This window comes from Bradysia coprophila, unplaced genomic scaffold, assembly GCF_014529535.1.
Source record: "Bradysia coprophila strain Holo2 unplaced genomic scaffold, BU_Bcop_v1 contig_193, whole genome shotgun sequence".
Classification (NCBI taxonomy): domain Eukaryota; kingdom Metazoa; phylum Arthropoda; class Insecta; order Diptera; family Sciaridae; genus Bradysia; species Bradysia coprophila.
The window spans coordinates 1,054,335-1,075,496 of NW_023503456.1; the positions used below are offsets into that span (position 1 = coordinate 1,054,335).

The following is a 21,162-nucleotide window of genomic DNA, read 5'->3' on the forward strand; positions in this document are numbered from 1 at the left end:
ATGACGAATCAATGGATTCGACAACAAACCAGGGTCGTTGATGTCATGGAAAGAATAGCATCTCTGAAATGGAGCTGGGCGGGACATATTGCAAGAAGGTATTGCAGGTACAAACTGGCAGCAAATGGCAATGGATCTCGTACGAAATGGAAAGAAGTTGGAGAGGCCTACATCCAGCAGTGGATAGAAACAGGCTGAAAAAGAAGAAGAAGAAGGTTTGTGAATGCTCAGCGGAGAATTATTAGACCTCAGCGAAGGTTTGTGAATGCTCAGTGGAGAATCATTCGACCTCAGCCGATATTTTTATTCAAAGAGTTGGCATAACTAGACTCAGCGAAGTCTTGTTAGCTTACTAAAGAAGTGGAAGAGGTTACAATTTTAATAAATGTCCACCATGGCTGAAATGCCCGACACTTTTTTGAATGAAAATATTTTACCGCCGAAGTGAACACAGCAAACATTCATTCTAGTACTTATGGTAGCGGAGTGTCACAGTTGTGTCGAAATATTTTCTGTGTTTTTGTCGCGACAAAACAAAAAAAAACTCGAGTAAAAAGTGTTTAGTGTTTAAATATGCCTTGGCGATCTAAAGAGACGGTGCACGAATACAATGGAAAGCATCATGGGTGAGTTTCTTTGAATTTTTCGGTGAATTTTTGTGATAAAATTTTCCTTTTAAAGCATTTTATTCAAATAAATGACTTGAAAAATCCTTACATGTACTGAAAAATACGTATATGCATTTTTTTTCACTCGGGCACGGTAGCCCATCCGGACCTGTGGTATTGATGATGCTTTATAAAAGCTGGTTAAACATTTTATGCAAAAAAAATTGTGTTTCACGTCACATGTTCGAAAATTTTAATTTCATTTTATCTTCATGTGACTTGGCTTATACGGATAAACCAATAAATTAATTAATTGGTACACACATATCCATGGAACGTCGAATTCATTTTTGTTTTAAATTCATGAAATTAGTCGAATTTCGATCATATGCAAATGAATGCCAATTAATATGGTAATAGTTTGAAAATATTATACCAAAATTTTCGCGAAATTTATATGCGAAATATTCGACGAAAAATGTTTCACTTCGTGAAATTTGATGATTATTATGTGACATTAATGTGTGTATATGAATATATATATACACGTATTTGGATGGCGCATTACCGGTACGTTTTATGAATAGTTGGCTCGTTAAAATTAAATAAATTTTTTATTTGTGTGTGCCAGGGTGCCGATTCACGAAACATTCGTAACTTAAGAATTCGTAATTTGACAGTTCTTACGGGATTTTATACATGCAACTGTCAAATTACGAATTCTTAGTGTTACGAACGCTACGACAATCTAAGCACAGTGGCCTATTAATATTGAACAAATTGAATTATTTCAAATCAAAAAGGATTAACAAAACATGTTTTGAGTTGGTCAACCGGTCTTAGGTGGCAAGACGCTCTTTAGTTTTTCATAATCTAGATATCATTCGTTGTTTCATTTTACATTCTGCTTTATCATGGGCGCGCGTTAGCATAGCGCCCGTGACGCAAGTCCTATTACTAGAAAAAATTTAAAAAAAAAATTTTTGTCGTAGACTGCAGAACCATATATACAGCAAATATTGAAGTTCTACAATTCAAATACAAATGACTCCAAATTACCATTAAAAAAAACTAGGCGTCCGTACGAGTTCAACGAGCTAACACACGTTCTTGCAGCTTAAAATTTGGCCACGCAAAAAATCTTCCAAGAAGCCCCATTTCCATACATTTTGGTCAATTTCAGTACTTTAAACGAAATGAAAAAATCCTATTGGAAAATATGCAAAACACAGGGAGTTAAATAATATAATTCATAGAACACTTCATTCAGCGAATGTCCCTGCAAAACTAGAGCCTGACGGGTTGTTCAGAGATGACGGAAAACGTTTAGACGGATTAACATTAATACCGTGGAAACGAGGTTCCTGTCTGGCATGGGACGCAACATGCGTGGACACTTTAGCGGCATCTTATATCAACATATCAAAGGTCAAAGCTGGTAGAGCAGCAGAAAAAGCAGCGTTGAGAAAGCACAATCTTTACAAAGCTATCAAGGAAAAGAATATCATTTTATTGCCTTTCGCTGTGGAAACATTGGGGCCATGGTGTGAGGAAGCGAAATCGTTCACCGATGAGCTCGGTCGCCTGCTCGTTGCTGCAACTGGTGAAAAACGTGCCACGAAGTTTTTTAAACAAAATATTAGCATTGCTATTCAGAGGGGGAATGCGGCTAGTATCATGGGTACTTTCGAGTCAGGTCGCAACTTGGAGGAGATTTATTTTTATTTTATAATTTATACAGTGAACGACATCTCAAATGTCTCACTGTCAAATTTTTCTGAGAATTTTATTGTGTCATTGCAAATTCACAATGACATTCTCTGAAAAAAAATGACAGTGAGACATTTGAGATGTCGTTCACTGTAATTGTATATATATATTTATTTGCTATTGAAAATATAAAACTATAAAAACATCAAAAATCCTACGTTACTTTGTTAGTCCGTCCGTCCGTCCGTCCGTGTTTCCTATCTTCTAAAGTCTTCTTTAGATTTTGTTGAAATTTTGGGAGTACATTCTAGTCGTCCTTCTAAGACATTCCAGAAAAAAAATTTGGGGGGAACCGGCCTCGTTTCGGAGCTAGGGCTCCTCGAAGTTCCCATATAGGCCCCATATAAGAACACCTTTGAGTGTGAGTGTGTGGATGGGTATGGTAGAACAAATTTGTTCGCTTTTGGTAAGCTCTGCTCGCCTCAATTTTTTTCCTAAATTTAGTATTTTTTAAATTTTTTACATTTTTTCACATTTTTTTAAATTTTTGCAAATTTTTCAATTTTTTCAAATTTTTCAATTTTTTTCAAATTTTTAAAAAATTTTCAATTTTTTTTAAATTTTTTAAATTTTTTAATTTTTTCAAATTTTTTAAATTTTTCAAACTTCAAATTTTTCAAATTTTTCAAATTTTTCAAATTTTTTCAAATTTTTTCAATCTACTAATTCTTCCAAAAGAACTGATATCAGTCAAAAACACTCAAAAGAGTAAAAGTGACGCAAGTCCCTGTGCATACTTCCAAAACAACTGATATCGCTGGAGGTGACGCATTCTGCGCTTGTACGCAAAAACTGTAACAGCAAAAATTTGACCAAAGAAATTCGAGAAACAAAATTTTACCAAAAAAATTTTGCGTCACAAGTGGCAGATGTTGAGGAAAGTACTTTTAAGAAATTTTTTAAAATAGGCAAGAATACGTCCTAATACGTCCGAATACTGTCAAGTTTGTATGAGATTTTTAGCTACGCTCGATGTATATAACAACAGCTTTATCGTCTTTATTTCTGCCTCCCACCGCCCATATTCCTTAATTTATAAATATTTGCAGGTAAAAGTGCGCGGCTCTTCTAAAGTGAACTAATTTTTTGTTTTACTCGGAAGAATAACCAGGCTAGCACCGAATGGTATCTGGAGCATGACTTCTCTGTTCGAAATTTCGTCATTAATAAATTAACTTTCGAAAGTTTTAACAACATGTTTTACAGTCAATTTTTGATGAATTTCCGGCACTCTGACTTCTTAAGTGAAGCCTTGGTCTTTGTTACACAAAATTGAGTTGAGTATGCCCAGCTGAAGGGAAACTTTTCTATGTGAACGAGAGCATGAATGGTGCGATATTCGGAACGCGGTAACGTTTTCAGATTACGTTTCGTAAATTGACACGTAAAAACCGTATTGTTCCCAGGCGCAATTTTAATAAATATCCCACTGCTCAACCGAGGGGAACAAATTAAGTAATGTTCATGTACTACAATTGATATTAGACCCATTCAAATAACACATCACCAACAGACGGCTACACAAAATATGGATGAAATAAAATCAAAGAAAAAAAAAAATATTTCCAACCCAATTTTACATCTCGCTTTGCCTATCCTATCTAGCCCGTCGTCCTCTGTCTATTCATGATAAAAAGAAAATATATTTTTCCCATAGAGATAAAATTTTATTCACGAACAAAGCAAAATGATCTTATTATAATCAAAAGCCCGTGCCAACAAACAAAATTTTAATGAAATCCTTATTATGTACCTTTAACGCTAAAAACTTTTCTTATGTATTCATACCATTCCGTATTATAAACCATCTCAACCGTACCATCATGCCATCATCATCGAAAAAACGAAGCAAAAGTGTGCTGTGTGTGTATGTGTGTGGTATAGAGAGAGTATCTCTTTTGCCTTAGCCCATACCATATCTCCGTTGGAAATACATGTGCCCCATGCTTTTTCATCGGATAAGTAATAGAAAAAGTCTGTTGTCACAGTTAAATTTATATAAAACATAAAATCCACCCTTCAAAATATTGTACCGTTACCGTATGGGATGATGGTTATACACTCGTCTCCAGTATTGTATTAGTTATGATATTATTGTATGTACACGCTGTACTCATCGAGAGATATAGTATATATGTGCTCAGTGTGTTACAACACTCCGAAAAGTGTGTGTATACTGGCAGGGCCTGTTTTAGCGAATTCGCTCGAAAATTCTTCACAATTCCCAAAAGCATCGATGCATAGCTAAGGGATCACTCATGGGATCATTCATAAATGACGTCCGATTTTTCCAGTGCTGCCAGCAGATTAATAACTCGCAAATTATGCTTTCTCTAGAGTTAATGTGTTCTACTACTGGGCTATTTGGGTAGGTAAATCAACATAACACACGTTTGACTCACGAATATGCATATTTATCGACTTAGTATTGATTTAAATGTAATTAAATTAAAGAATTAAGGCTTCCGCGGTTTCTTGACAATTCTCTAAATTCTCTTTAAAAAAAAAAAAAAATTTCTTACGAAAATTCTTGAGAAACAGTCTCTGGCCTATACTCTAGCAATGTATAAGCAATAAGGATATTATGTGCAGTCATGTAGGAGCTTGAACGTGTCAATTATGGTTAAATTTAAAGTTCTTTTAGACACGAATGTTACATAAAATCAGAAGGAAATTTCTTGAGCTTGAGTGTGGTTAATAGACATTGAAAAGCCATATATTCAAAAAATTTCGGGTTTTTTTTTGCTGCTTCTGCCTTCGGTTCTGTTGTTCCCTTTTTTTCTCTCGTCTTCTTCAAATTTTATGGGAAAGATGAGGGTTAACCAAATTACCATGTATTTTATGTATTATTAGGTAGATGAGTTATGCAATATAAAATATTATTGACGTGTGACGACATAATTTTATGTGCGAGAACATATTGATACTAATCGGAGAAATGAAAATGTTTTCCCGATGTTTTCAGTATTTCATTCAACGCCTTTCCGCTTGCTTGACCGATAACTTTAAGCTTATCGTCATTACATTGATTAAATCTGGTACTTCCTTTGTTTCAAGTATCGCTTATGGTCAATTTTTTGCTTCTTTTTTTACCAATTTTCCTTTCTGTATTTAAGGGAGCAGTGGTTGGAGCTACATTGCTTCTTCTGAAAGATTGAATGATTCTAGCAGGAGTAGGAACACCGTCGGGTTTCAAGTAACCAACGGTTGCATGATGTATGTGTATTTTGTCGTCGAAATTTTCTTTTTCGTGACGGGACGAAACTTTTTAGACCCGTACGAAGTACTGGGGTCTTATAGGTTTACGCATAAGTTTGTAACACGTCGAATTGGACTCCCTGAGTAAGGGGAAACCTATTGTGGTTGTCTAGAGATGCCAAATCAGTGAAAAAAAAATGTCCGTCTGTCTGTCCGTCCGTCTGTCTGCACGATAACTTATGTCAAAAGACAGGCTAAGTTCGAAGATGAGTGATTTTGGATCGACCCCTCCCGAGCTGTGGCCCAATAAGTGCTTTACGGTTTTTCGAAGATATCTCCTGACATTTAAACGTTACACTTGCAAGTGATAAGTCAAATAAAAGGTATTTACAATACCGATCGACAAAAAAAAAGTTTTTGGAAATCTGATGACCGACTCGTGAGTTAGACCCCTTGGTGTGAAACAGGCACAGGGCGGCCACATTTGAACATATTTCGTCTGTTTTAGCTTTATTAGATAGGTATTGACCGTACCAATCAGGGAAAAAAAGTTTTTGAAATTATGTTCTCCGGAGCGTGAGCTAGGTCTCTTGGAGTGAGCTCTTATCTGGCTACTCGGCCGTACAGTGAATGTGGAGTATTTTGTCAATATCTCGAGTAAATTTTGACCGAGTTTCAAAGATATTAACGAATGTAAAGCGTCGGTAAAATTTCCGGTCTCCTAACAAAATGGCTGCCGGCGGCCATATTGGATTTTATTAAAAGTGATAAATAGTGGGAGAAATGGTACTAAGAGAGTTTCTGTTAACAGAGAAGTAATCGGTTATGTGTGAACGGTGTTTCAGGCATTCCATATATGGACATCTATATTCACCTATATTGAGCTATATACAGGCATATAGAGCTATATAATAGCATATTCCTCTGTGAAATGTTTATTTACAGTGAAATATAGGTAAATATAGCGGTATATAGCTATATAGTTTAAATAGGAATTTATGAACGTTGACTTCGTACGGGGCTATCTATGTTTTGTTTGGAAAAAATGTTTTCAAAAATATCGTTTTTCTGTCAGTGCAGTTTAGAAAGATTTTCCGCATTCGACCCAATTACTGCATCTCGTACATTGAGCGCATTCTACGTAGAATGTGTATTAACTCCCAATCAAGTTTTATTCAAGACACTCCAAAAAGCAATCAAATTGAAAAGTAAAGCACTTGACGAATGAACGTTTCTGCTCTATTTGAAGTAATTTCAATATAAACTATTTCTACTATAAATTGCATGAGAGTGTACTTGCACAATAAGTAAATAATCGACAAGTTTCTTATTTACTTGAAGTGCCATGTTGTCATGTTGTCATTACAAAAGATTCTGTGAATATCAAAAGTACCTTTACCGATGAGATACTGGTGGAAACGGAATGAATGCATTTTGATTAGATAATCTCTCGTAAACGGTCAAGTTCGATGCTTGATGGATGATATGTTTTGGATATTCGAATATTGTGCGAATAACCAAAGTATTATAAAGAAGCTATTGGCACAACGTCAGTCAGTCAGTCAGTCTACAGTCGTCGTGAACAGACGTGTCTGACACAACCGGCAAAAAATTTCTGTAAAATTTAGTTATTCAAAAGTAGAAATGGTAGAGAGGATTTGCAAATTGTGTAATGAAGAGTGTACAGACGGAGCAGAAAGGATTCATTGCTGGGGACCGTGTTCGGCGCCTTTTCATCCAAAATGTATTGGCTTCACTCCGGTTTCCTTGAAATTCTACAAATTGTGCGAAAGTCTGATTCTGCCACATCTGCCACTTTGCGACTTTTTTGGTAAAATTTTGGTTATTTCCAGTCAATTTTTTTTTGGTAAAAATTATTTGGCAGATGATGAGATAAAACTAAACCAGCTTGTTTGAACTAAAATTGGGTGTAAAATTTAATTTTTGCGTAACGAAGCTGAAAGCGTCAACTCTAGCGATATCATTCATTTTAGAAGTTGTACTTCAACGACTGCGTCACACTTTTCTCGAAGAGATTTTTGTTGGGATATCAGTCGTTTTAGAAGTGTAGTCAACACTGCTTTTTATAGCAGTTTACAGCTCTAATTCGAAAATTTGACGAAATTTGAAAATTTGACGAAAATGGAAAATTTGACGTAAATGGAAAATTTGACGAAAATGGAAAATTTGACAGAAATCGAAAATTTGACGAAAATGGGAAATTTGACGAAAATGGGAAATTTGACGAAAATGGAAAATTTGACAAAATTCGAAAATTTGACAAAATTTGAAAATTTGACAAAATTTGAAAACCGAAAATTTGACAAAATTTGACTAAATTTGAAAATTTGACGAAAACCGCATCATTTGTTATACCGGCAGTTGAAAAGTATCCCTTCCCGGTTCTACAACTCAGAGACTTTTTTGTTTTATTCCCACCAAATGCAATTATTGAGATATTCAAACTCCTATTTGTTGGGCACTCTTCACCTAAGAAATTGATACCTACATCTTCTCGAGCATCGTCTCAGTTCAACGAACATCCATTGGACTTTTTGCTCCATTTCATGAAAAATGCTCATAATGGAGATCGTCAGAGGTCAGTTCCTACGTGATGCAATATCGTCTGAACTTGAGAAGATGAAGTGTAACAATCTGTGAGATGAGGAGTGCTCAGCACACAAGACACAAGCACCTGGACTATTATGACACAAAAAATAACAGAAAAAACAAACCATTTCTCCACATTTCTGTCGGATTTTCTTTTATGAAAAGTTTTCGAGTCATATTAAAGACTCACAGTCGAAGTGAGAAACTTTGTCGTTTCGCACATGTTGTTCAACAGACCGAAAATAAAGTCTGTGCATAATCCATTACGACTATTAAAACCCCATAAAATCGAATGAAATCAAGGAAATTAAGTTTTGAGAACACACACTCTCGGAGACACACACAGATTACGGCATTACATAAATGCGTGTATGTAAAATCAATTAGGCTTATGTGATTTGTCTAATATGAGTATAATAAAATCGGGTCGTATGTGTATAATAAGAATGAAATGAAAGCAACCAACCAACCAACCAACCCACTCACCTATTTGTCTAACAAAATATAATTACATTTTGTCTAATGTAGATTTGCCTTTATTATTTAATCTGTTTAATTTATTAAGTACACCCCAAAGACATTGGAGATGAGATAAAGGTATGTTAATTGAATTAGAAAGACATCTTTTATACATAAACAGCAAGATAGGAGCGACATTTACTTCAAATATTGATTGTTAAATGCGAATACCATATCTACAGATGGATATATACCTAACAAGTGGAACAAGTACATCCATACGTATATCACACTTGTAACATTGTGTGTATCCACTTTGCTTTATATTAAGCTGCTTGTTCTTAGAAAATGAACAAAGTTTTTGACTGAAGTAAAAAGCTTCTCGTTCGTTAATTTCGTTTTGATGGAAACCATCCTTTCGAGTATGTGTGCGTCTGCTGTTTCGTTTTGTTTACATGCATGGAGTGGATGGAAGAGAGAAAAGTTTATTTATTATTCTTGATTTTATGAACCCAAGCCCAGTGTAAGTGGAAACATCTCTTTTCTATTAGTGTGAGATTCAACATCAAGACTAATGATAAGTGTTAATGTATTGGGATAAGCCCGAAAAGTTACCGAGTTAAGAGAACTTAAATAATTTGTAATTTTAGTAAGTTGATGTTCGATTGGGGATTCGGTTAGATTAATTTAGAAGCGGTGGAATGGTGCTACTGCTGTATGTGCAATGGGTTTCTGAGTTTACCGAGGACAATATCTAATTCTAACTACGCATAGTAACGCGAAGCAGACCTAATTCAAATTTTTATTTAGTTACTGTCAAATTAGTTGAATTAAGTGTTTTTCAATGCGAAGAGTCATTTACTTAACCTACACATAAGCCTAATATTTGGGAACTAATTCTCTAAATTCCCAAAATTCCCAAAAAATTCCCTAAAATTCTCAAAAATTCCCTAAATTCCCAAAAATTCCCTAAAATTTCCAAAAATTCCCAAAAAAAACAACAAATATTTCAGAACATATTGAATATAATCTAATTGAATTTGAAATAAAAATTTTGATGTGCACGGGTGAGGCACGAACTCACAACCTTCAACTTGCCGGGCTGATGCTCTAACCAATTGAGCTACCGTGGACATTTTTATTTCAAATCCAATTTTGAACCGTTGGTACAACACATGATGTGTGTGTTCTTTCTTCTATATGTGTATTTCAACCTCCATTAGATGTGGTAGTAATTCTAGTAATTCAAAACAGTCTAAAAAATTTCGGAAAAAGTCGCGATTTGCGTTTATCTCAAAAAATTTGCACACTATGCTTGATTGCATTCTCCTATGCTTGCAATACATTCTGTATTACAAGCGGTGTTCTCTGTGTTTAGAGTTCTGAAAAATATATCGATCTGATGTATACTAACTAACACAAACACATCTAATGGAGGTTGAAATACACATATAGAAGAAAGAACACACACATCATGTGTTGTACCAACGGTTCAAAATTGGATTTGAAATAAAAATGTCCACGGTAGCTCAATTGGTTAGAGCATCAGCCCGGCAAGTTGAAGGTTGTGAGTTCGTGCCTCACCCGTGCACATCAAAATTTTTATTTCAAATTCAATTAGATTCTAGTAATTCAAAACAGTCTAAAAAATTTCGGAAAAAGTCGCGATTTGCGTTTATCTCAAAAAATATTGAATATAATATATTCAGTAAATTGAGCTTAAGCGGCATATCGCCAAAACTGGAGGTGATGGTGATAGGGGAACAAGTGGTCTCCGATTTTAAGGAGTGATAGATTCGTCTTCAATTCTAGAGAATCGTATCTTTCATTTTTTTCGAACACTTTTTAAAATTTTCGGTTAAAGTGTTCAAAGGTGAAAGCATGTCAGAGGGTACCGAAAACCTTTTTGCGGCTATAACTCAAAAATAATTAATTTAAGAGCAGTCTACACTCCGACCTTCTATGAAAAACATTTTCGATGATAACTTCTTATTAGAATATTTTTTGAAAAAAGTGGTTTCATCGTTTGGTGCCACAACATATAAAGTTTCGATAGCCACCTTTTTTAATAAAAGTTTAGTTTTGTTATAAAAACTTTTTATATTTTTTTATAGAATTTAATTAAAAAAATCACTGCCATGATGAACTCACGTACGGAAACTCTAAAGAATCGAAATGTGATATTAGGTATCTGTCAGCTGATAGGAATATTTTGTTTGTTAGTGTTGGTTTTTTGGTTATCTCGGTGATTACAATTAAAACAAACTGTCAACAAATAAAACATCCCAATTTGTTAAGTCACAAAATTGTTTTTTTTTTCAAGCGCGAGATTTTTTGAAAATTGAAGCGGCTGAAATTAAAAATTTCAAATTCCACTTTTCCAATATCAATATGCATTTTCAGTGTGTTTTTGATGTGTTCATTGAAATAAAAATAATATGGACAAAGGCTCACGGTTTATTGTCAAAATTGATGCAGTCTACGCCGAGAAAACTCAAAAGTCCAAAAAATATCACAAAAAACACAAATTTTAGGAGCTTTGAGTTTTTTCTCAGTACACTACATCAATCTGGACAATTCCAGTGGCTATCGAAACATTATATGTTCTGGCACCAAACGATGAGGCCACTTTTTCAAAAATAATTCGAATAAAAAGTTATCATCAAAAATGTATTTCAAAGGGGGTCGGAATGTAGATTGCTCTTAAATTATTGTAGTGTTGTACTAATGTCGGCTTTGGAGAGACCTACAAGTAGAGTATATGCCCTGGCTGGTGCGAGTACATCGACAAGAATTATATCGTTCAGAGCATAATATTTGTGAACCAATTCTCAAAAGTTCACTAAAATTCAAAAAAAAATCCTATTTTTTTTTGCTTTTTCATAGTTTTTAAAGGTTTTTGAACTTTTCCTGATCTTTTACGAGCATTTAATTATAAAAATGCAAAGAAAAGAAATTTTTTGGGAATTTTTGGGAATTAATTCCCAAAATTCCCAAAAATTCCCTAAATTCCCAAAAATTCCCTAAATTCCCAAAAATTCCCCAAAATTCCCTAAATTCCCAAAAATTCCCTAAATTCCCAAAAATTCTCAAAAACGATTCCCAAATATTAGGCTCTGCATAGCAACGCTCTTTCGTTCTAATTAAAATTTGTCTGTTGTTTTTCTGTCAAATTTGACTGCAGAACAAAAGAAAAATTTGAATTAGCTCACCTCTGCGTTGTAGGCGAATTTATGAATGTATTTCTTCCAGGACTTATTTTATGTGTTCTTCTATTTTCTTCACAATCATTTCCTCAACATCTGTCACCTGTGACGCACTAGCGTCACACTTCCACTGTAAGTGGTTTTGAGCGATATCAGTTCTTTTGTAAGTATTAATTTATCTTAGATCGAAATTCGATCATCGAATTGCCATTAAAACATAGGGTTTTGCAGACCCTACTACGATTGCATCCACCTTGCAAGCTCAGCCGAAAGATAGGGCTAGGCACTTACAACGGCCATAGGCTCTGTCATAGTTCCTAAATGGGCGATAGAATCCGAAACTCTAAAAATTTGTCTTTCAAGCGAACTTTCTCGCTAGCACAATAGCTCAATAGCTTGAAACGATCGTAGCTCCGAAATTAAAACTTTTATGAAAATTCCCAGAAATATTGTACCAGCGGTTGTCAATATATGCGGAGGAAATAATAGGTGACTACCAGTGCGGCTTCAGACGCGGTAGATCTACCACGGATCAGATTTTCACTTTGAGGCAAATAATGGAAAAAGCATGGAAGTTCAACATTAATATTCACCAACTGTTCATAGACTTCAAACAAGCTTTGTTCGATATTATGAATGAATTTGGCATCCCAACCAAACTCATCAACTTAACCAAAGCGACGCTTACCAATACGAGATGCAAGATCCTGGCCGACAACACGCTTTCCGATGCCTTCTGTATTGAAACAGGAATTAGGCAAGGTGACAAGCTCTCAACTATTTTGTTTAACTTGGCGTTAGAGAAAGTTGTGAGAGCCATGTCAATGAACTGGACTGGCACCATCTTCTATACGAGTAATCAGCTAACGGCTTTCGCTGACGATGCTGACCTGATAGGAAGAGGGACACTAGCAGTCAAGGAACCTTTCATAGAAAGTATTCAAGTATTTAGGTTCGACATTAAACGTAACCAGTGATATAGAGGAGGAGATCAAAATGAGAATTACGCAAGGAAGCAGAGGTTCTATGCACTGAAACACCTGTTCAAAAGCTCACTTGTATCCCGTGCAACAAAACTCCGACTCTATAAAACTGTAGTTCGACCCATCGTCATGTATGGTTGTGAGACGTGGTCCATGACATCCAAACAAGAGCAGATGCTGAACTGCTTTGAAAGAAGAATCTTAAGATCGATATGTGGACCAGTACATGAAGCAGATTTGGGGTAAGCACAACAGGCCCACTGGAGGGTTAGGTGCAGGGGTTCGCCCCACCCACTCATACTAAACTAAACTAAACATGAAGCATATGGTTGGAGAAAACGAACGAATATGGAATTGTCCGAAATTTTTGGGAAGAATTTCATCACAGCTGCAGTAAAATCAGCGAGGCTCCGATGGGCGGGGCATGTGGCTAGGATGAATGATGACCGAACTGCCAAGAAAGCACTCGACAGGAAATTTGAAGGACGTAGACCGAGAGCGACCACGGAAGAGATGGATAGACTGTGTGGTCGAAGATACTAGATCATTAGGGGTCGCGGATTGGAGAAGTCTGGCCGAGGACAGAAACGAGTGGAGGAAGTTAGTAGAGTCAGCCAAAACCCGCTTGGGTTGACAAAGGCTACTAAGTGAGAAAGTAAGTATGAAAATTCCTTCAAATTAGTTTCTTAGAATTACGTCCTTGACATACCCTGAAAATTGTAGCAAAATGCACAGAGTAATTCAAAAGTTTCACCGTAGCAAAGTTAACAAAGTGACAGAGTTCGGTAAAATTCATCAATCTCAAAAATCCGTTTCTTCATACAAATTTCCAAATTTTGACATTTAATATCTAGTCCAAATCTTAGCCTATTTTGACGTGCCATAGCTCGATGAACTAGTATGAAAACGCCCAGGCTACGAATAAAATACTTTGGGGGTAGTAGGAGCAACGGCGGAAAGTCAAAAAGTTCGTGTATGTTCCTCACTTCCCTACAGAAAACATTTCTCAAATTTTTTCGTCTGTACGGACTTGCGTCACGGCCCTTCAATAACGTAGGGCATGAACGCAAAAACAAATGTGCACAATGGAAATGAATTGACTTGCTCATTTGATAAATGAAGACAAAAAAATGACGACTGCAATGACACAATCTATTAACCTTTCGCAGACGGCATATCAACAATTTCACTAGCGAATCTATCATTTTGTTTGATTTAATTATTTTCATGAGATTGAAATTTCAAATCTTTTACTTCATTTGTTTGAACATACGTTTTACTGTATAAATCCGCATTAATCACAGCTGAATGCAAGACTGATTTGTTGATTCACAAAGTCATTATTTATCGATAACAGATGATAGCCGTTCGTAACAGCGTATTGTATGTTAGTCGTTTCAAGTTATGTTAGTTTTATAACTTGCGTTGTAACTAATATGCAAATTTATAGTGAAACAGCACTCTAATATCGAAGTTTAGTTAAGCAAAAATACTCGTGATGCATTCGACGTAGCGAAAGATAAATGTTTAGGTCCGAAAGTCAATATTATTTTTTGCCTAGCAACATAGGGAAGATAACGCAAACGTAACTGCCTTGCACATAACTTAATATTCAAGCAACACAAGACGCTATGGGCGTTTGAACACTGCGTGACTTACTCTTTTAATTTCCGAATTTACTGAACTTAACAAAAATGCAATAAGACGTGTAACAATTCCGACCGATTCTGTTAACCAAAAGTACTGCAACCATTTTCATGACACCGCTACCGTAGATGTGCTTCACACGTACAACTGTTGATCAATTTTTTTTTGTTATTGACCTCGTATATAAAGACTATTTTGTACGGGAGATGTTTTTGAATATTTATTTGTTTTTTTTTAAACAAAAGCTGTGCAAACTCTGAGTGTATGTACGCATTATGTGAATGAAAATTTCAGAATACAAAGACTTACGAAGTTATTGACGGTTGTGTTGATACAATCGGTTGTTTTTCATTTGCTTTGTAAAACGATAGCCCTAGCATCAGACGCGCCGACTTTACTTTTTCCCGTCGGGGACAAGCTTGGGAATTTAGAAAATTCGCTTTAGAAAAAACCTTTATTTATCACTATTATCAAATGAATGTAACAATGGCAAACGTGTATAACTTTAACAGACACGGCGACTTCTACTTTCTCGTTGGGTGCAGTGCAGTAGGAACGCCACATTACTACAGTTTTCGTTAATCGACGTTCAAAATGTTTTCTTGGATTAATTCGAAATAGTAGTTCATATTCAAAATTCTCATTCTACAATTCAGCATGTCTTCAAAATTAAAACATAGCTAACGCCGACCCGTACGAAACACCTATTCGTATCAAAAGCCTTTAATGTGAAACTCTTCATTTCTCTTCCTTCATTTTCTTCTCTGCTGAAAAACTATTCTCCCTTTAAAATCACTTACATTATCCACTCTTTGCCTTGCTATCATCAACAAATAAATTGCCGGAGGCAATATAGACAGCCCCGTACGAAGTCAACTTTCATAAATTCCTATTTAAACAGCTATAAACATTACTGTGAAGTTAGTACATGAGAGAGCCGAGTAGATGAAAAGTGAACGGACCTTAAATTCTCTCAGTACTCCGAATATTTCCAATACTCCGAATACTCACAATCTCTCCTAATTAATAAAAAAAAGCGCTGGGATTGAACTCGGGTCCTCTCACGTACCAGTCCACAATAATTCTTCCGATCTAAATCGTTCATACCCATTAGAAGGTAATTGTCGTACACTTTCAACGTAGCATATGTTCCATATATAAGATATTAATTATCAGATAAGATATTATCAGGCAGGCAGTTACCCATGTCTTATTATACTCGTTTGAAAGCTTGTATCATAAGACATCTAGAAAAAAATTTTCAACCGAGTAACTGACTGCCTTCCCGAGATATCACTCCAAGAATTTTGTTCATTGGAATAATTGATTGGTCCAAGATGACCAGAAGGCAGGCAGTTACCCATATCTTATTATACTCGTTTGAAAGCTTGTATCATAAGACATCTGGAAAAAAAATTTCAACCGGGTAACTGGCTGCCTTCCCGAGATATCACTCCAAGAATTTTGTTCCTTGGAATAATTGATTGGTCCAAGATGACCAGAAGGCAGGCAGTTACCCATATCTTATTATACTCGTTTGAAAGCTTGTATCATAAGACATCTAGAAAAAAATTTTCAACCGAGTAACTGACTGCCTTCCCGAGATATCACTCCAAGAATTTTGTTCATTGGAATAATTGATTGGTCCAAGATGACCAGAAGGCAGGCAGTTACCCATATCTTATTATACTCGTTTGAAAGCTTGTATCATAAGACATCTGGAAAAAAAATTTCAACCGGGTAACTGGCTGCCTTCCCGAGATATCACTCCAAGAATTTTGTTCCTTGGAATAATTGATTGGTCCAAGATGACCAGAAGGCAGGCAGTTACTCATGTCTTATTACACTCGTTTGAAAGCTTGTATCATAAGACATCTAGAAAATTTTTTTCAACCGAGTAACTGACTGCCTTCCCGAGATATCACTCCAAGAATTTTGTTCCTTGGAATAATTGATTGGTCCAAGATGACCAGAAGGCAGGCAGTTACCCATGTCTTATTATACTCGTTTGAAAGCTTGTATCATAAGACATCTGGAAAAAAATTTCAACCGGGTAACTGGCTGCCTTCCCGAGATATCACTCCAAAAATTTTGTTCCTTGGAATAATTGATTGGTCCAAGATGACCAGAAGGCAGGCAGTTACTCATGTCTTATTATACTCGTTTGAAAGCTTGTATCATAAGACATCTAGAAAATTTTTTTCAACCGAGTAACTGGCTGCCTTCCCGAGATATCACTCCAAGAATTTTGTTCCTTGGAATAATTGATTGGTCCAAGATGACCAGAAGGCAGGCAGTTACCCATGTCTTATTATACTCGTTTGAAAGCTTGTATCATAAGACATCTAGAAAAAAATTTTCAACCGAGTAACTGACTGCCTTCCCGAGATATCACTCCAAGAATTTTGTTCATTGGAATAATTGATTGGTCCAAGATGACCAGAAGGCAGGCAGTTACCCATGTCTTATTATCCTCGTTTGAAAGCTTGTATCAGAGGACATCTGGAAAAAAAATTTCAACCGAGTAACTGGCTGCCTTCCCGAGATATCACTCCAAGAATTTTGTTCCTTGGAATAATTGATTGGTCCAAGATGACCAGAAGGCAGGCAGTTACCCATGTCTTATTATACTCGTTTGAAAGCTTGTATCATAAGACATCTAGAAAAAATTTTTCAACCGAGTAACTGGCTGCCTTCCCGAGATATCACACCAAGAATTTTGTTCCTTGGAATAATTGATTGGTCCAAGATGACCAGAAGGCAGGCAGTTACTCATGTCTTATTATACTCGTTTGAAAGCTTGTATCATAAGACATCTGGAAAAAAATTTTCAACATAACGTTTGAATGTCCGGAGATATCTTCCAAATACCCTAAAACACTTATTGGGCTCCGGAGAGGTCGATCCGAAATCACCCATCTTCGAACTTAGCCTGTCTTTTGACATTACCAAACGAGGAAAAAAAGAATTTTAGAAATCGGATGCGTTTTACTCAAGTTAGAGAACGGACAGACAGACAGACGGACATTTTTTTTTCACTGATTTGGCATCTCTAGACAACCACAATAGGTTTCCCCTTACTCAGGGAGTCCAATTCGACGTGTTACAAACGTATGCGTAAACCTATAAGACCCCAGTACTTCGTACGGGTCTGAAAAACATCGCTTACAATCACAAGAAATGACACAAATCTTTCATCGACATTTCGAATGTTACTTCGCGGTCATTAATCACAAGATTACTTTGCCTCTGTCTACCATCTGCCATCCTCCGGTAAACATGCATCTCAACCAGGGACTATTTTGAGAAATCGAATTTCTCAAAATTTCTCAAAGAATTTCTCAAAAATAGTCCCTGATCTCAACGCAAAAATATCTTTCACTCCAAGGCTCATTCGGATGATTTTGACGATATACTGTCATGTTCTATAAACCAAAACCCTTGGTAAAGGATTTTTCGTTTATAGAGGACCATATTGAAGCTAACCTCCTCGTCTTGAAACTGTTTGACAAAATGTCTTTTCGACAAATTACACGAATTTGCTATGAATTACCGAATCGGAAAACTCCACTTTCTTGTACTCAACAGAAAAAACTTATCTGTTGTCACTCTTCGACTGACATTCGTACAACCAACGGTTACAGACACAACCATCTATACTGATACTCAGAGCCGGATTAAGGTTTTCAGCGCCACGGGGCTATTCGTTTTCGAGCGCCAATTACAAAAACATGGCTTTTACTTTTCGTGAACGTATTGATAATAACATTAGTGTCGATATCCTAACAATATCCTAACGATCGAAGCGGAAAAATGGTAATAAGAACGTAAACTGAGTTGCAACATTCTGTAGCCTAGCTAAGTTTTACTTCAGTCGTAAATAATTATCTTGATCCATGACGGGTCTTGACGAAATAATAAGTTATTTGCCACGGCTAAAACTGACGGGCGATCTCTATGATACTCTTAAAAGAATTTTTGGCTCGTCTCTTGATAACACGATATCTTGAGGATTTCCATTTTTTACAACATCTTTTATAGCAGACAATAGGATTTACGATCGTTTGAAAATGTGAGTCTTAGCTTAAACAAGGTGAGAAATATTTGTTTTGAATAAAACAAAAGGAATGCGAATTTTGTAAGAATAAGTCAGGGTGCAGATTCTCGTATTTTCGTTACTTTAAGAATTCGTAACTTGACAGATCTCTTGGAATTTTATATACGTAACTGTCAAGTTACGAATATTTATGGTTACGATCACATGAGAATCGATGGACAGTTTTAATATATTTTTATAATCGCAAAAATTAATTGAAAAATTTAGTCAGTGAAAGGACCTGACATACCCATAGGCCTAGTTTTTTCATTTTGCTGATATTCATTTAAAACAGAAAGGAAGTGGAAAGTAACAGCGAGCGAAGCGAGGAAGGACTTTGTAGATTCTTTCCATCAAGAAACTTTCAAGACTATACATTCCGTGTGCAACTTTATTTTCCTTTCATGGTTGCGTGAATGAATTTTTAGACAAAATTCGTCGATCAGTAACAACTTTTTTTTTGAGGCAAGCAGATACCTTGAATTGATTTTGAATAATAATTTCACATGGTATTACCTCTAAATGACTTTTTTTAAGACATATGCTACCACGAATAAGTATGCTGAGAGAGCTGAAATCTCCCGATGATAAAACTGATTTACTGATCGGAAATAAAATGCCAATCAAGAATTTGAAGTTTAATTTTCCTGATTTCCCAGTATTCTGGACACAGTGGATATCAGGGATTTCCAAACAAGAAAATGTGAAAACTGTGATGCCTTATCATTTTAAGAGATGACATAAATGCGCCGCAGGCAAATTAAAAAAAAATCGGTAGAAGTAGTTTATTCTAATCAAACCAGTAAACTAAACACGATTCATCATTAATTTTCCAGCGCCACTTTTATCCAGCGTCAAGGGGCTAAGCCCCTAAAGCCCATCGTGTTAATTCGGCTCTGCTGATACTCAACACCCACTTCAGTCAAAATCGTGTTTACACTCATCCAAACCTGATCTGCGAAATTACTTAAAGCATTCTGTCACCTGACGTGACACAAATTCCTTCGCCGGCGACCATCAACGATGCTCAGTCCTTCAACCAATCGCAGATCAGTCGAATTGTATTCACACCACTTTTATCATACTTACAATTCATTAACGTACTGACCTTAAGTCTAGAGACGTTAAAAAAAGACAGCACATAGACTCACTACACCAACGTCTAAAACCAACAACTTCCTAACAGCCTTAGGCTATATTACATTTTCAACTCTCACATGAGACACACTTAAAATTTCTTCAGCAGCATAAAAAAGAAAAAACAAATGAAAAATTCATTTGACAACAAAGTTTGCAATTCTGTCTATTTCACTATTCTCGACAACCGTCTTACAATAGTCACGCAGACAACATTAAAACTAACTTCTTGGGGAGATTTCAAACATCTCTTGGCGCATTAAAACAAACTCAACATGGTATACAGTATTGGACTGGACATTCAATATGGACTAATTTAATCCGATAACGAAATCAGTTTAGAATTAACAACTTGGCACACTCAATTTTTTATTCTAAGACGTGACACACAACCCTTTCCTTGCCCTCAAAACTTGCAAGCCAAACAATCAAATGTTCCTGCTTTGACCCAGCCACAATTTCCGGCGCAGACTATACACAGCTATGGCACTAAGAGTAGACGTGGATCATCAATTGAAAATCGTTTTTTCCGTAGGGGGGAAGTATCTGTGGTGACACAGATCATAGTAATACATTGAAATGTATCGAGTCACAGCAACCCTTGTAGCAGCCTATAAATACCATGCATACTTTGTAAATAAATCATTCAATCACCAGCTTCGGCTGGCAACACAACTCAGTATTTCATTTGTGGAAGTACACACTTCCCACAGTCCCTTGAAGTTCTTGGAGTGCATTTGGTTTTTCTATTGTGAAAATTTTGTTGAAACATTTGAAGTAAAAGATTTTGTTTCAAAATCTGTCGCAAATACATCCAACATAAGAAGTAAAGATGGTATATGGTATATACAATGGTGACATGTTTAGCTCGCCAGTTTCTTAGACAATCCAATCACATTCTGATTAATTGAGTTGTACTTCGCTCGATTTGTAGTTCAATTTTTTTTTTCAAATAAAATCCACTTTGGGTGTAATTTGTTTAAATGTCATGTGATGTTAGAGGGTGGTCAAATTAAAAAAAATATATTCTGGACGAGAATTTGGTTCAAGTTTTATCATTTATTCACCCCCTAGACACTTCGACAAAAAATATATGCGAATGGAGTGAAAGGATCAATTTTTTATTCAAATAGACATAACACCTCTGAGGAAATATTTTTGCATGAGATGGTGGCAGATGTCGATTTCCTTCAGAAAAATAATGTTTAAATATCGGAGTGAGCTTGTTTCGAAAATTGAAAATTTGTCTGACGAATTGCCGAATTGACTCTTACAGCTAAAAATCTGCTTTGAATGATGCCAACTTCTTCAACATCTTTCGAACTAATCTAATTTTTCCCTAATAAAGTACCGATTCGCCGTAACGCTTTCATTCACAGTGTGAGCACATAAGGCCGTACACAGAAACTCGCATTCCGCTCAGGCAATTTTAGAAGTACGACGATCTT

At 35.9% G+C, this 21,162-nt stretch overlaps 1 long non-coding RNA gene across 1 annotated transcript; it reads right to left on the reverse strand.

The window, feature by feature from the left end:
• Positions 1 to 455: 455 nt before the first annotated feature.
• Positions 456 to 18,345, reverse strand: LOC119075270. Its single transcript, XR_005087354.1, has 3 exons — positions 18,148 to 18,345; positions 14,515 to 14,518; positions 456 to 466 (listed from the first exon to the last, which is right to left on the reverse strand). It is a non-coding gene; the product is annotated as an uncharacterized LOC119075270 (long non-coding RNA).
• Positions 18,346 to 21,162: the final 2,817 nt, after the last annotated feature.